This window comes from Panthera leo, chromosome D2, assembly GCF_018350215.1.
Source record: "Panthera leo isolate Ple1 chromosome D2, P.leo_Ple1_pat1.1, whole genome shotgun sequence".
Classification (NCBI taxonomy): Eukaryota; Metazoa; Chordata; class Mammalia; order Carnivora; family Felidae; genus Panthera; species Panthera leo.
The window spans coordinates 1,158,689-1,176,698 of record NC_056689.1 but is presented as its reverse complement, the minus strand read 5'-3'; positions in this window follow the sequence as shown (position 1 = coordinate 1,176,698).

Here is an 18,010-nt window from a genome sequence, read left to right as displayed (position 1 = left end):
TTCCAAGAGCACAAAAGATAGACATACTAGCTAGATAACAAGGAGTTCAATAATGGAGAATTGAGAAGAATTCCCCATTATTTCAGGTTCCTGAAAACCTCACTGACATAATGTCAATGAATCTTACATTCAAGTCATGTGTGTTTAACACAAAGGATCAAAAATGCCTATTTGATCAGAAAATCAAAACAAACCCTTGAGAATAATATGACAAATATAAGAGAATATGCTATTGATGACTATATAAATGCATGCTGTTGAGATTATATGTAAAGGCTAAACATATAAAGTAATTATAGGACTGAGGTACACATCACAATATAGAGAACAGCAAACCACATAAGTGGCCAAAATATTAGCATGAATAAATATTTATATATGTATATAACTTATGTATGTATTACTTAATATTTTATGATTATATAAAATTAGTCCACATAAAATATTATATATATAAGATAGTATTTATATATAAAACATTATTCAAAGTTAAAGTTGAGCAAAATGTTTACAATGCCCATTCTAAGAAAAAAAAATTCATTATTAAGCCAGAGACTTGTGAACACATACATTTTACTGTTTTTTTTTTAATGTAGTCTTCAAAATAGGTAGTAAACACTAGCTTGTAGAAACAACTATACCACAAGGATTTAGAAACGTAAGCTTGAAATTTTCCTAAAATAGCAAAGCCATACGTACATTGTGATTGTAATGGTGTGTGTTTCATTCTGGGCATTTGCTTTTAGAGACCATGTGACTCCGTCTCAGGCACGTGTGTGCATGTGTCTCTGAGTTCCTGTGAACCTACAGTGAAGTTTGACACAACTTCCTGGCATGAAGTGAAGGATTCCTCTAGAAAAGACATATGGAAGTGATCCCCATGCTAGGCGATATGAAATGAACTTCTCCATGGGGCGCCTGCGTAGCTCAGGTGGTTAAGCCTCTGACTTCGGCTCAGGTCATGATCTCACGATTTGTGGGATTGAGCTCTGCATTAGACTCCACGCTGGCCATTTGGAGCCTGCTCGGAATTCTCTCTCTCCCCCTCTCTCTCTGCCTTTCCTTCACTTTCACTGTGTCTGTCTCTCTCAAAATAACAAACAAAAACGTAGAAATACCAGCCAAAAATACTAAGATGAGAAATCTTATTTGTCAGTTCAAAACTAAAAATGAAACTATGTCACTGTTGTGTGTTTTAGACCCATGATCAACTATCATTGTTTATGTTCAAGGGAAAAAATTCAAACTATGCAGTCAAACTCATTCTTACCTCGAGCTCAGAGCAAATGCCCAGGCCTGGAATTCAATTCTACCTTATTGGCTGTAGGATTCAGGTAATGACTTGAAATTCTGACTAGTAAACGGGTTCACTCTGGTATTCCTTTGTGTCTGCCTCACGTAGAAAATATGAGACAGAAATGAGAGAACAGTAGTGAAGATGGAAATGTGCTGCAAAGTTAGCAGTAATGAGTAAATGGCTTTTCTGAGTGTTGACTGTCCTCCCCACTCTGCCTCAGGCTCTATGTTTCCTCAACAAAGCTTCACTGCCCCAGAACGAGCCCTGTGCACCAGCTACTCCTCACCGAGAAGAGTCTGACACTCTCTGACCTCCGCATGCAAAACGTACCTCCTGCTTCCTCTTCACTTGCTAGGTTCTATTCATCTTCAGATGTCAGCTCAGGTGTCTGTCCCCAGAGAGAAGTCCCTCTTCCCGTATGCCACGTTGCCAAAGAGCCCCGTCAAGGTCTCCGTCACAACAGTTAGGGACCATTGCACTTGCCGGAGTTTTGATTCTATACTTATTTATAACTATTTGATAGGTTTCGGTGACCTCTAGAAACATAGGGATCCTACTAGTGCGTGTTAATCACCGTTTCCCAAGAGTTTAATAGAAAAACAGGCACTTATTACGTATTACGTATTACGCATTTAATATATGATATTCCTCTGACGTATTGTGCATACCAATACCCATTACATAGTAGGAATAGATAATAAAGGATTGATTAAACACAATCTGGCTTTGGCTTTTATATTTAAATCAGGTCAGATTGTTCAGTCAATGCTATTCCTTCTTAACATATATTAAAGTCTGACTTAATTTTTTAATGTCCCCTTGACCCTGGAATTGCAAGAGGGGCTTAACGATGATGAAGAAGAGAAGTTTTATCGTTAAATGGTGGTTAAGAACCTGGGCGAGGAGGCGCACCTGCGTGGCTCAGTCGGTTGAGCATCTGACTCTAGATTTCAGCTCAGGCTGTGATACCAGGGTTGTGGGATCGAGCCCCGTGTCAGGCTCCATGCTGGGTGTAGAGCCTGCTTAAGATTCCCTCATTCCCTTTGCTCCTCTCCCCTGCTCACACCCTCTCAAAGGAAATAATAATAAGAATCTAGGTGAGGATTCAGAAACCTATATTGAAATTTTGGCATCAATATTTAGAAGTGATATGGTTTTAAATCAATTATGTAAACTCATTAACCCCAAGTTTTTCAGCTGTAAAATTGGGAAAAGATTGCAATCGTCACTTCTATCCAATAGTGTTGCTGAGAAGATTACAAGAGAGGAGACGCGTAAAGCACACCTTGGTATACAGCAAGCACTCAACACCCATTATTGCTGCTGTTACAACATTGCTGTGACACAGCCAACCCCCTGACATTACTACAGGTAAAACTGCAGTCAACACATATCACTCGTAGCATGGGAAAGTCCCGCGCTGATACAGTGGATGGAGTGAGGACACTAAACCATCGGAGAGATAATGTCTCCTTCCCAAGATTATATGTGCAGAACTATAGGCTAGGAGAGTACACGAAACACGTTTTGAGCATTATAATGAAATAATTGCTAGAAAGTATAGTGGACAAAGAGCTTATGTGTTGCAGTATTAATTTCTGGAAATTTCTATATGGAAGGTTGAATTTTTACTTGGACCTTGACTTCCCTTGAGGGCTAAGGGAAGTCTGTAGAGGGCAATTGCTACCAGTTTATAGAAATCAATGGCACTCTTCTCCTCCTCTAAAGGCAAAAATCAGAGAAATTAAACTCTACTAGAAAGCATGATAAGTATTCCGACTCACAAGAAATTCTGATTTTACAAACATCCTGTTTGGATATAAGTGCAACATTCTCATGCAAGCCAGAATTCACTTCTCAAACTCACATACTTAAAATTTTCTTAATTAGAATTCTTAATGGAAATTCCTTTCCACAGAGCAAATATCTGCATTTTTAAAAGATCGTTTTTTAACTTTAAAGCATCTATAGAAGATAGAAAAAAGACTACTATTTTATTAATGCTATTGGTGTGTGTTTAAAATATTTAAAAGGAGTTTTGTATTAATATATCAATGATTTATGTACAATGTGGTTTTGGAGTGCATGAAAATTATTTGTTCCACTCATCATAAATATTCCCTCTATAAACCTTCACATTAATTATATATTCAACCAATTTTTCTCCATGAATACTATGAAGTCAAAAAACTCAATGCGGTCTCTGCTTAAAATAAAAATTCTCAATTGATGATATCTGATTAATAATATTGCAATGTAGTTGTAGTTTATTCAAACAGAATATTACCTCATTTTTACTCTTTAAAAAAAAGAAAGGAAAAGTGGTTTAATGTAATGAAATCAGACAGTCACCAGGGTTGGTCATTTTTGTCTGAAACAACTCATTCTCAGTTCTTGCAGAAAGTTCGCAAGCAGCAGCCATATAACACAGCTTGGGAGACATTTGTCACTTGGTATATGTCAGAAATAGAAGCTCATCTTAACAGGGATAAACCAGGCTGATTTTGGAAGGAGCCTGTCCAGTCACCAGTGCCTGATATGTGTGAACTCAAGCATCTCCAAGATGACTCCGACGCTATACGTTTCAAGAGGCAGCATTATCACATTCCGAGGAAGCAGTTTTTTCATCTGGTTTCATGAGCATGTCCTAATTTCCTTAGTGATATCTCCAGGCAGCTGTGACCCCAGGTTATGTCTCCTTGAGGATTTGTGCCCAGCACCTGAATGACCGTGTGCATGGAGTTAGTTTTATTTGCGAGGATTTGTCTCCTCTTCTCTGAGTCTAAATGATGGTGCATTTAATCTCAACTTTCCTGGTTTGCCAGACACCGTTTTCAGATTTATTGTACTCTTCATGTGCTTTCCTTTTCATTTTATTATTTTTATAATTCTTTTCTGTACAAAAGAAGGATGAAATAAATTACCTCCTCCATCAAAGACCTGAAGAACTAAAATGTTTACGTTACTGCTCAGATACGCACACGCATACACACACACATCTACACGTAGTGTCTACACTACGCGTTTACTGATATCCATGTGGCGAGGTAATAATTCCTTCAGCACGTATCAGTAGGGCAAATACAAATTATTAAAGCCTTTTTTTTAAATTCAGTAAAGTAATATTCCATCAAAATTTGAAAATGTAAATAACTTGTAACAAAGCAATACTATTCCAGGGATGCTATCCCAAAGAGAAAAACATTATTCTAAAAGTTACATGCAGAGACATGTTACTTGGCGCTATGTTTGCAGTTACAGGGGTGGGATGGGAAGAAAAGTAAAAGCTCAGTGTCAGGTTAACGATTAAATACATTTTCTACTGCAAGATCTTAAGTAGCTATTCAAAAGGATGAGGGACTTCCAGTTCTGGAACAATGTTGAACTAGACTGGTCGCAAACACTCTCACTATGAGCACCTGCATGCATTAGATAAAGTATAATTGCTTCCCCATATATATGTTTTTAAACCTGTGTCCTCATGTATAAGAAAGAAAGAAATCTTCAAGTGCCAGATGCGAAGCAAAAGCTGAATAAGCAGCTGAGCAGATAACATAGCAGCCCTGAAGTGGAGTTGAACCTTGTATTGGCTGAAGGATTAGGTTAGGGTTTAAAACCACATGGGGATAGGAGACCAGATCCTCCAATAACTTTTCACAAGTCCAGTGGAAGGAAGACAGGATCACTCGACCCACCCAGACAGATGATCTTCCCGAGGAACCATCCGTATCTCCTGGGCACAGGTCTGTACACAGGAGGCTTCTAACAACCGGCACCTGTAACAGTCTGCCGGCCAGCCACGTCCCCAGAAGCCACCATGCAGGCCGTCAGCTCTACGTCCTGGGGGTGCTGGAAAGGCCCCAGAGAAGACCCAACCCGTGGTAAATGGGGAGTTGGCAGACAGACGCATCTGCCTTCTCACTCACCTGCCTGAGGGTCCCACACGTGCCCCTAGAGTCCCCCATAGGACTGAGCTCCAGTCACCCACAGAGGCGAAACTGTTGGTGAGCCGGACCTCACTGACCTGCTCTCTTGCCCCATCCTGCTGATTTTCTGGGCATCTTCTCCCAAACTGACTATTTGAACTTGAGGTCTCACTTCCAGGTTCTGGAGGTGTCCAAACTAAGATGGACACTTGCACAGTGTATCTGAGGAGGAAAAGTGGAAAATTCCTTCTCCCATTGATGTGAAGTCCACATTTACCCAACCTGAGTGGGACAGGGATGTCCTAAACTAAGACAGAATTTTTAACATATTGACATTGATGTTTCTTTTAAGCCGGTGCAGGGGAGTAATGGCCACAGAGTACCCACAAGAAACAAATTCAAAATTTCTGTGGGGAAACTTTAGCCAATATTCCTTGTGAAAATCTCATCAGGTGGAAAAATAATTCATGCTTAAAATTAACGTATAAATAAAAATCATTAAACACACAAAGAAACAAGCCACCATAAGAGAGAAAAAGAAGATTCAACAGGTAGAACAGATACGGCTAAGATCTTCACAGAAAGCATCATTCATGAAACTATAAAATAAATACATTTAAACAACTAAAAAGGGAATTTTTAAAAATTATCATAAAGGAAAAGACATCATGAAAACACACGTTTTGGAAAAAGAATGAGAATACTTTTATAAATGAAAAAGGTTTCTTTTTAATACAGACTGAAAACATAAAACTACAAGATGCAAATTAATGAACCTGAAGGTAAGTGAGAAAATTATGTCGAATGTAGCCCAGAGAGGCAAATGGGCCAAATGTAAGAAAAATATGTGGAGAGACTTGAGAGATCCAGGTAATGGTTTGACATACTACAAACATAAGTCAACTTTCTAATACTTGTCCAGGGTTTTTCATGACGTTAAGTGAGAAAAGCAAGAAGAAAGTAACTAAATATAATATAATTGCCTTTTTGGCTAAAGAAATAGCACCAAATGTAAAGAGAAACTGTGCGTGTCCACACGTGTCATATGGTGGGATCAAGGCAGAAGTTGTTAAAAATGCCCACCAGCTTGTTACGGTCAGGTGGACGGAGAAGAAAACAGGGCCAAAGAACAGTGTGGCAAAAAAGAATAAAGCAGTTATAATTTGAAAGTGAAATTACTCTCAAATATGGGATAAGAACCCACTTCCGTAAATATATACACATGCCCGTTGTGCACACAATGAAATGAGGGACAGGGTGGCCCTCAAAACAACAGCTGCAGTCACCTCCACACAAATTTATATGTCTTTTTCTTTCTTCCTTACAAGCTTATCTATAGGCTTTCTTCCTTAAAGGAGCAGATTTTCTTTATGTGAGTAGGTATAAAAGCTTGAAAATCAGTTTTCTATCCTCATATATCACCTCATTTCAACCACCCCAAAGCCACGAAATGGTCGGTGTGGAGAGGGGGAGAGGTGGCGGGCACCTTCTGTGCTTCTGCGTTCAGGTTTGTTGATGTAACACACATGTAATAACTTCCATCCCGTTCCACTGTCTTCTCACTTATTACCTGCACATTTGGTAACACTGGGGCTGAGTCTCAACACACACCATGCTCACAGTCTTGGTTGGTTTGGATACCGTCTTGCTCAATCAAAAAGAAAGAGTAAATGATCACAACTACAAAAAAATGGACTATTTCATTTCTAAAGTTATTTTAAGTTTCAGAAGATAGTATACCCCTTCCCTGTTATTTCCAGTAGGAGGAAAACTAATTTCAGTATTTACCAAACAATATCTATTAGTTATATCAATCAAAATTATTGTACTATCAATTAATATACTGTTATTTACTTTACACAATAAGATAAATTATTAAAGGAATTTTGAGATACCGTCCTGTTCAACTATTATTTTTTTTTTTTTCAACGTTTTTTTTTTTTTTTTTTTTTTTTTTTTTTATTTTTGGGACAGAGAGAGACAGAGCATGAACGGGGGAGGGGCAGAGAGAGAGGGAGACACAGAATCGGAAACAGGCTCCAGGCTCCGAGCCATCAGCCCAGAGCCTGACGCGGGGCTCGAACTCACAGACCGCGAGATCGTGACCTGGCTGAAGTCGGACGCTCAACCGACTGCGCCACCCAGGCGCCCCTCAACTATTATAATTGTCGTTTTCAGAGATAGCACCCAAGCAAAGGCAGCAAGGCAAAAATAAGTGGGACTATTTCAAATCAAAATGCTCCTGCACAGAGAAAGAAACCTACTGAATGGGAGAAAGTACTTGCAAATCACATATCCGATAAAGGGTTAATATCCAAAATATATAAAGAACTCAGAAAACTCAGTAGCAAAAAAAAAAAATCTGATTAAAAATGGGCAGAGGACCTCAATAGACATTTTTTCCCAAAGAAGACATACAGATGGCCAATCAGCACGTGAAAAGATGCTCAACATCATAATCATCAGGGAAACGCAAATCAAGACTGCAGTGAGTTATCACCTCACACCTGTCAGAATGGCTAATGTTAACAACTCAGGCAACAACAGATGTTGGCAAGGATGCGGAGAAGGAGGATCTCTTTTGCATTGTTGGTGGGGATGCAAACTGGTGCAGCCACTGTGGAAAACAGTATGGAGGTTCCTCAAAAAATTAAAAAATAGAACTACCATGTGACCCAATTCTACTTCTGGGTTTTTAATGTGAAGAAAACAAACACTGAAATTTTACGATATCTGCACCCCCATGTTACTGCAGCATTATTTACAATAGCCAACGTATGGAAACAACCTAAGTATCCATCAATAGAGGAATGAAATATATATATTTCTTTATATACACACACAATGGAATATTACTCAGCCATAAAAAGAATGAAATCTTGGGGCAACTGGGTGGCTCAGTTGGTTCAGCATCTGACTCTTCCTTTGAGCTCAGATCATGCTCTCACAGTTCGTGAGTTCAAACCCTGTGTCAGGGACTGTGCTGACCTCTGCTTGGGATTCTGTCTCTCCTTCTCCCTCTCTGCTCCTTCCCTGCTCACATGCGCTCACTCTCTCTAAAAATAAATAAATAAACTTAAGAAAAAAAGAAGGAAATCTTGCTGCCATTTGCAACAACATGGATGTTGTTATGCTTAGAATGTTATTATGCTAAGTGAAATAAGTCAAACACAGATAGACAAATACCGTATGACTCACTTATATTTGAAACCTAAAAAAAATTTTTTTAAGTAAAACATACAAACAAAACACCAAGTTCATACATACAGAGAACACATTGGCAGTTGCTGGAAGTGGGCGTGGGCGTTGGGCAAATGCTGAAAGGTGTCAAAGGAACAAAGCTCCAGGTATAAAATGAGTAAATCCAGGGAATGTCATGTCCGGCGTGACAAGTGTGGTTAATAATATTGTATTGCATATTTGAAAATTGCTAAGAGAGCAATCTTAAAATTTCTCATTACAAGAAAAACAAACTTCTGTAACCGTGTGTGATGACGAGTGTTTGCTAGACGCGCTGTGGCAAACATTTCACAACATGTACGAATATCGAACCATGATGTAGCACACCTGAAGTTAACATCATGGGGCACGTCAGCCACGCCTCAATACAAAATTAATTAGAAAAGAAATCACATCCAAAGAATCAGTGTTCTGAAAACATACCAATCTATCTTCAAAGACCAAAGTATTTCTGTGCTTATTCTACTTAGAGCCAAATAAAACAGTCAGCTTTCAGGTGACAGTCTCTGAAGTGTGTGCTTTTGTTAAGCACAATTCATTATTGCCTTCGACATAATCAGTTATACAGTGATGAAATGGCAACACAGACCTTAAATAAGGTGGATACGCCATCTTCGTCTCCGTCAGAAAAACCTCCATCCCAAGTCCCACCCAAACACACACACACACACACACACACACACACACACACACACACACACACGGGTGTGCACATATGCACACCGGTGTGTAATTTTCTTCATACTTAACCTTAGATGATCGATGCATGAAGCACTGCTTTTCAAAGGGATCACTGGCCCTTTAAAATGAATCAGCATCAGAATTTAAAAGTCAAGATCTCACCGTGTATATGTTTTAAGAAAAATTGTTTTTTCCGTCGATTTTTTCACAAGAGTTATGCACACACAAAAGTATTGTGCCTGAAACTGTCTAGGAGAATCCAGACAACATTCCCTTTTGTGCACCCCAAGCTCTTTTGCTCATTCATGGAGAATGAGGGTCATGACTCGTAGGCATTTGTGGGATTCAATTTTGGATTTTAATGCCAAAGCTAGAACTTTAGGGTGACTGTGCCGAATCTGCATTCAATATTTTAATATGATTGAGGGAGACAATCAGGCACAGGTGAATAGAAAAGATGCCAGCTGGAATGCTACTTCGGTAACAGTATTCCAGCAGAACATGTAAGGTTCTCCAGAAGTGCACTATCTTGTTGTTCACATTAACATCAACTTAACCAATACTTTTATTTTGGGGTATGAGTTTTACTGAATTCTGCGAGAGCATGAGCAAAATTCATCTGGGTTTCAGCAGACTGAAGAGTTAGTTTGATCAAACGAAACTTTGTTGCAATTACAAATTTTTCAAATTTACTTTTTTACTGATAAATAATTTCCCTGAATAAGCAATTTTGCCAAAGCATAGCTTCACGAATTATATGGATTAAGGAGATCGATCGCAAAATGGACAATATTCCAAAGAATTCAGAATTCCTTGCAGCTATGGATAACTATTTACTTCTGTTTTTCCAATTGTTTTCTTCTGGTAATATCGGGGTAAGGTATTAACATCTACTACAATCAGGAGCCCAGCACAGCAAGTGTTTTCTTTGAGAAGAAGTGACGATGTAGCCATAAATGCAGGAAGAAGACAACTATGAATATTGGACCATTAAAAGCCAATGATCGCTTTGGCTATTCAGGGTCTTTTGTGATTTAATACAAATTTTAGGATTGTTTGTTCTAATTCTATGAAAATTATTATTGGAATTTTGATGGCTATTATACTGAATCAGTAGATTGCTTTGGGTAGAATAGAAATTTTAACAATATTAATTCTTCCAATTCAAGCACACAGAATATCTTTCTACTTATTTGTGTCATCTTTGACTTCTATCAATATGTTGTAATTTCAGAGTACAGGTCTTTCATTTCTTTGGTTAAGTTTACCTCTAGGTGTTTTATTCTTTTTGATACAATTGCAAATGGGATTGTTTTCTTTATTTCTCTTTCTAATAGTTATTAGTGTATAGAAATACAACAGATTTTTGTATTGGTTTTGTATCCTACAACTTGACTGAATCCGTTTATTGGTTCTAGCAGTATTTTGGTGGCATCTTTAGGGTTTCTAGGTCACAATACCTTGACAGTTGCAAATAGTGACAGTTTTACTTCTTCCTTTCCAATTTGTATGACCTTCCTTCCTTCCTTCCTTCCTTTCTTTCTTTCTTCTTTCTTTCGAGTTTTTGTTTGTTTCTTTCTTCCAAATTGCTGTGGCTTGGGCTTCCAGTATTATGCTGGGTGAAGGTGGCATCTTTTCTTGTTCCTGATCTTAGAGCAAAAGCTCTCAGCTTTTCAGGATGATGTCAGCTGTGGGCTTGTCTTAGATGGCCTTTACTATGCTGAGGTACATTTCCTTTGTATTGACTTGGTTGAGAGCTTTTATCATCTGTACGTTTTATAAACACTGCATAGCATTCACACAATAATAAAAGTCATAAAAACCACAAGATTTGTTCAGAAACAAGTGAGAGAAAAACCTAGAAATAAATACAGCATGTGCACTGTGTTTGTACAGCCCTTGAGGTAAGGATGTTTTTTAACATTAAAAAATTTTTTTTTAATAGAGCAGGAGTGGGCCTGGGGCAGAGACAGAGGGAGACACAGAATATGAACCAGGCTCCAGGCTCTGAGCTGTCAGAACAGAGCCTGATGCGGGGCTCAAACCCATGAACCATGAAATCATGACCTGAACTGAAGTCAGATGCCTAACCGACTGAGCCACCCAGGCGCCCCTGTTTTTTTAACATTTTTAATGGGTTAGAAGAAAACATGTGGTGGACACCTTCTGAGGCCTGCATAGCGTAAATTACCTATTGCTTGGTCTTCTACAGAAGAGAAAGCTTGCTGAGCCCTGATACACGGAATTATAGTACCAAAAGGAGACAAGAAATCAGATGCAACTGGCACAATGTTTTAGGAAATGGTTCTCTGTTCAAAGACTACTTGGCAATGAGAAAGAATGAAATATGGCCTTTTGTAGCAACGTGGATGGAACTGGAGAGTGTGATGCTAAGTGAAATAAGTCATACAGAGAAAGACAGGTACCGTATGTTTTCACTCTTATGTGGATCCTGAGAAAGTTAACAGAAGACCATGGGGGAGCGGAAGGAAAAAAAAAGGTTAGAGAGGGAGGGAGCCAAAACATAAGAGACTCTTAAAAACTGAGAACAAACTGAGGGTTGATGGGGGATTAGAAGGGGGTAAGGTGGGTGATGGGCATTGAGGAGGGCACCTGTTGGGATGAGCACTGGGTGTTGTATGGAAACCAACTGGACAATAAATTTCATATTAAAAATGTTAACAATGTAACTATGTGTTTTCCTAAATTAAAACATATATGCTGTTCATAATAAATATCAAATAGGAATGCAATTGAATTCAAAATTGAATACCAAAAAAAACCCCAAAGACTCATGAAAACTACCAAATGCATTACAATGATAATGTGACAATGATAATTGTGCACAGCATACTAAAGTGATAAATATCAGACAGCAAAATACTCAAATCTAAAGCAAAAAAAATATATATATTACTTTAAAAAAACAACAAAAATACTAAGAGCTGATTTCTCACAAGAAACAGTAAGAGCTAAAAGCCTTTGGTTATATATTCAAAGTTCTGAAAAAGGAAATGTCAACCAGGAATTCTATATATATCCTATGGGTATTTTAAAATTAATAGTGATATTAAATAACAAAACTATAGACAATCCAAAACTGAGAAAATCTGACACAAGTAGACCCACATTACATGAAGTATAAAGAGTATTACTTGAAACCATGAAAAATAATCTCAGAGAAAACAGAGGTGCAGGCACAACAGAAAGTGTGAAGCATTGATTCATCTAATTAATAATGACTTCAGAAATAATAGGAACACCTGTGGGTTTTAAGGATCTAGAGAATTTGACTATACCAAAGTTAAAAATCTCTTGAAGACAGCAGGGTAAAAAAAGATTTCAAAAACTTTGAATTTTCTGAAAAGTGAAAAGTAGTTAATTTACAGCAAATCACGATAAGCCAAGAAGAAATGCTTTAAACATGATGAAATCACGAAAAGGATACAAAATAGCATATTCAAACCAGAAAACGCTAATAACTACATTGAATGTAACTAGGACAGTCTAGTAAAGGATAAAGATTGCTAGAAAGGATTGAAAAAAAAGACAACATAATACTCTAAGAGATGTAAATATTAGGACGTGGAAAATGTAAAAGTAGAAGGCTAGGAAAGGATACACAAACCGTTACTAAATAAAGAAAGATGGAGCTTTCTCCACCACTGACACATCTGATGTATGAAAGGGTAGTGGGTTATGTGACGACAGAAGAAAGATGCTTGCAACACAGCTTACACCTGCTTCAAAGCCCCTTAAGGCAAGAAATAGTAGAGATAAATGAAGATGCTCAGAATAGTAAAAGTGCCTTTCCACGAGGGAGAAAAAACGTGTGTACGTGAATATATAAATATCTGTTACGTGTGCGTGTGTATGTATATAATATGAGTATAAGATAGGTATATAATGTATGTATCGTATCATCGTGGCCAAGAGCAGAATGCTCCCAAACATGCCACTTTAGCACAGTGATTATTTTTATTTTTTAAAAACAAGGTTATTTATTTATTTTGAGAGAGAGAGAGAGAGAGAGAGAGAGAGAGAGAGAATCCCAAGCAGGCTCCACACTGTCAGTGCAGAGCCTGACCGAGGGTTCGAACCCATGAACCGTGAGATCATGACCTGAGCTGAAAACAAGAGTTGGGCGTGCCACCGAGTCCCCCAGGTGCCCTGGCGCAGTGATTCTTTTAAGTTACTTGGGAAACAGCTAGTGCAGGAAGAGGCTGGAACAGGAGGATCCTGAGCCCACCTCCTCCATGGACCCACCTAGAGAACAGCCACATCAGTTCAACAAGTCCAGGAAACGACAGGAAGACTGGCACTCGACCCATGCGGTCTGGCTTCCTCTTTCTTGGCCTGAGGCGCCAAAGGGCACAAGGGCGGGTCGTGATGGCGGTGGTCCGGGTACCTCGCTGGCCCTCTCCTCCTTCCCACCCCTGCCGCTCTTGGTGGGGATGCAGATGCACAGCCTCCAGCTAGCCTCCGCAGAGGGCCTCAGCATCCAGGGGGGCCTGCTGGGCCCGCGTCTCTTCGTCTTCTCTCTTACTGCCTTCAGTAACCCGGAGAATCTTGTCTTTGGCGCAAGATTCCAAGCAGAGACCTTCCTTGAGATTCTTCCCTGCCTCCCCTTGACTCTCTTGGATCCTGCCTCATCCACGGAGTCTGTGTCACCACCTCCTTCGTCTTCTCCGTGGTTGGCCTGTAGGGCATCACAAGATCTCCACTTTGTACCAGGCAACAGCTCCAGTCCCCACTTTAGTCAAGGTCATGGGGAAAGGCTAGCGTAGAATGCGGCAGTTAACTGTAGAGAGGAAGCCACATTAAAAGGGTAGAAGAGGAACAGACGCCATCAGGAACCAAATGGGAGGGAGGCCACCAGCACAGAGAAGGGAGGGGAGCAGACCGCACTCGAGGTACGCAAGACACGGGTGGTCTGCACGGGAAGATGAGTCCCCATAACATTCGGCTTTGAACACCAGTGGAGCTTGACTCCATGAGTCCTTACAATCAGGGCAGGGCTTAGCACCTAGAGCTTTAAAACTCAGTGGGCTCAGCTTTGGAAGAGCTGGAGAATAATAGGAAACCGAGTGGTCACCCTTAAAGAGCCAGCATAAAACCCCCAGCAGAAATACAGCAGAGAAGCAGCAGTTTGAAAAGTGCCTGGGGTATATGGAAAGAAGATTCATTGACTAATCTCAGAATGTGTACTAAAGGGGCAGGAATATTTGGGAGACTTCTCTAAGAACAAAAGAGCTGGTGGGCACCATTTCTCTGCCCTGCCCTCCAGCATAATAAACACACAGTTGCCTGCAGGAACCAGTGCAAACATTCTCCCCCTAGATACATAGCTAAATGGCACAGAACAGAGACAGCAGAAATAAATCTATGCTTTTATGGTCAATTAATCTATGGCAAAGGAGGAAAGAATACACAGTGGGAAAAAGACAGTCTCTTCAACAAATGGTGCTGGGAAAACTAAACAGAGACATGCAGAAGAATAAAAACAGACCACTTTTTCCACCATAACCCAAAAATAAACTCGAAATGAATTGAAGACCTGAATTTGAGACACGAAACCATACAATGCCTAAAAGAAAACACAAGCAATAATCTCTTTGACATCAGCCGTGGAAACATTTTTTCTAGATATGTCTCCTGAGGCAAGGGAGACAAAAGCAAAATTGTACTATTGGGATTACATCAAAGTAAAAACTTCCGTACAACAATAAAACAATCAACAAAACAAAAAGACGACCCAGAATGGGAGAAGATATTTACAAATGATATACCCAATGAGTGGTTAGTATCCAAATATATAAAGAACTTACACAAATCAACACCCCAAGAACGAATAATCTGATTAAAAATGAGCAGAGGACCTGGACAGACATTTTTCCAAAGCAGACACACAGATGGCCAACAGAAAGATGAAAAGATGCTCAGCATCACTCGTCATCAGTGAAATGCAAGTCAAAACCACAATGAGATATCACCTCACACCTGTGAGAATGGCTAAAATGAAAAAAGACAAGAAACAAGTGTTGGTGTGGGGAAAATAGAACCTCATGCACTGTTGGTGGGAATGCAAATTGGTGCAGCCATTGTGAAAGACAGTATGGAGGTTCCTCAAAAAAGTAAACATAGAACTACCAGATGATCCAGTAATTCCGCTACGAGGTATTTACCCAAAGAATATTGAAACACTAATTCAAAAAGACGTATGTACCCCTATGTTTATTGCAGTATTATTTGATTTTTATATTTATACACTCACACACACATACACACACATCCATATATACAACAGAATATTACTAAGCCATAAAAAAGAATGAAATCTTGGCATTTGCAGCAACATGGATGGAGCTGGAGAGTATTATGCTAAGTGAAATAAGTTGATCAGAGAAAGACAAATACCATGATTTCACTCATATGTGAAATTTAAGAAACAAAACAAATAAACAAAGAAAAAAGAGACAAATAACAAACCAGACTCTTGACTACATAGAGAGCAAACTGATGGCTGCCAGAAGGGAGGTGATAAGGGGATGGATGAGACAGATAAAGGGATTAAGAGTACATTTATTTTTATTTTTTTAATTTTTAAGGTTTATTTATTTTTGAGAGAGAGAGAGAGAGAACATGAGCAGGGTTGGAGCAGAGAGGGAGGGAGACAGAATCTGAAGCAGGCTCCAGGCTCCAAGCTGTCAGCACAGAGCCCAACGTGGGGCTCGAACCCATGAACTCTGAGATCATGACCTGAACCAAAGTCGGACGCTTAACCAAGTCACCCAGGCGCCCCAAGAGCATATTTATTGTGATGAGTACTGAGAAATGTGTACAATGGTAGAATCACTATATTGTACTCCTGAAATTAATATAACACTGTATGTTATTTATACTTGAATTTAAAAAATGGACTAATAAGTTAAAAATAAAACAAATAGCTGGAGAAAGGACACACCCATTCTCCTCTGTCCTCCTGAAGCAGGAATTAAATCTCCTTTGTGGAAGATACTGTCTCTATAGTAAGAAGTAAAATGACATCTTAACACCAGAGATACTTTAAAGCTATAGAAACAACCTTGTTACGTTTTGTCTAATCTCCTACCTCAGCCCAAATTCCTTTTAGAATTACTTACTATTTAAAGTGTGCAGGGGCACCTGGGTGGCTCAGTCAGTTAAGCGTCTGACTTCAGCTCAGCTCATGATCTCACGGTCTGTGAGTTTGAGCCCCGCATCGGGCTCTGTGCTGTCAGTTCAGAGCCTGGAGCCTTCCACAGATTCTGTGTCTCCCTGTCTCTCTGCCCCTCCCCCACTCACGCTGTCTCTTGAAATATAAATAAATGTTAAAAAAATAAAAAAAAAAAATAAAGTGTGCAAACATGTTTTCTTTATCCTGTCAATTCTTCACAAATTTATTGTCTTTCTCTAAAATGTGTAAAAACTGCTCACCTTGGTCATTTCATTAGGTATTAGTTTCACTATTGGGCCTCCACTGAGCCTGGGCAGCTCAGTCAGTTAAGCATCCAACTCTTGATCTTGACCCAGGTCCTAGGTTCCAGCCCCACATCACAATGAGCTCGAGATCCCATCCCTGCTAAGGATTCTCTCTCTTTCATTCTTGGTCTCTCTCTAAAATAAAATGAAATGAAATGAAATGAAATGAAATGAAATGAAATGAAATGAAATGAAATAAAATAAAATAAAATGAATGTCCAGCTTTTGTGGCTGTTAGTGCCAGAGACAGTGGGGTCTGGTAGTGTTCCATGAGTTGGGTCTTGTGATTCTTTTCGTGACCTGCTGACTTTTAGGTTCAGGGTCAGCCTAAAACCAAAATGGTTTTACTTTGGTCAACTTGTCTCCCAAGTTTCCCTTCCCTCCTGCCTCAGTTTGGCTTATCTTAGTCTTCTTGTTCTGAAATACTATCATTTCCTGTATTTAGATTCAATATTTATGTATATTCAGTCACATAAATGTAGTCCTTATTAACTATTATGGTCCGCATATTCCCCTGCCTCAAAACTTTTATTTCCAGGCCTTCCCAATGAATCTGACTGAGCTAAAGTAAGGAAGTAAGTTATGATATGGAGAGCCATCTGTTCAAGTGAGTACAGCATGGTCATATATCCCGGGACTTGTGCACTAAGACAATATTCGTCGTTGGTTTACCATTGCTTTACATTAGAGTGTGTCATGGACGTGACCTGCTTGCTTATAGTTTCTCCTATTCGTATTTCATTCATTTTATCCCAGTGCCAAACAGGGAGAAGAATCATTACCAATTCAAAATTAAATTAGCAGTCTCCCAGTGCACTATTTTTGCAAAATACTTCGTGGACAGCAAACACATCATGTGAATTGTATTAATTTGCTGTCATCCCTGGCCAGTCCCTAGACATCCTCCCCTTTCCTCTTTCTGCAGACCTCAGCGGGGTCCCTCCACAGACCACTTGCCTCTATGTCGATCATGTTAATGCAACACAATTTACAGCAGGGACTAAAAATATTTCTGAGCATACTTTTTGGATTTTTTTTTTATGACAGCAACAGATACAAAATATCAAGCGTAGCGGGAAGATATAAACATGGAATCTTCAGGGAGCAACACTGAAGGCATAAAGTACCAGAACATTCCTCATCGTTTGATACAGTGAACAAGTAGTTTCTCAAATTGCCAACCATTTTTCACCAGGACAAGCAGCTGAAAAAATGTCACAATTCATATGATGTGACCCTCCCAATTTCATGCCAATATCTGCTTTTTAGAGAACATGCCAGGATCATTTCTTTACAAGAAAAAAAAAAAGGTAAAATTCAGCTTGATTCAGATGGGAATGGTTTTATGCTAATTTCAAAATTACAA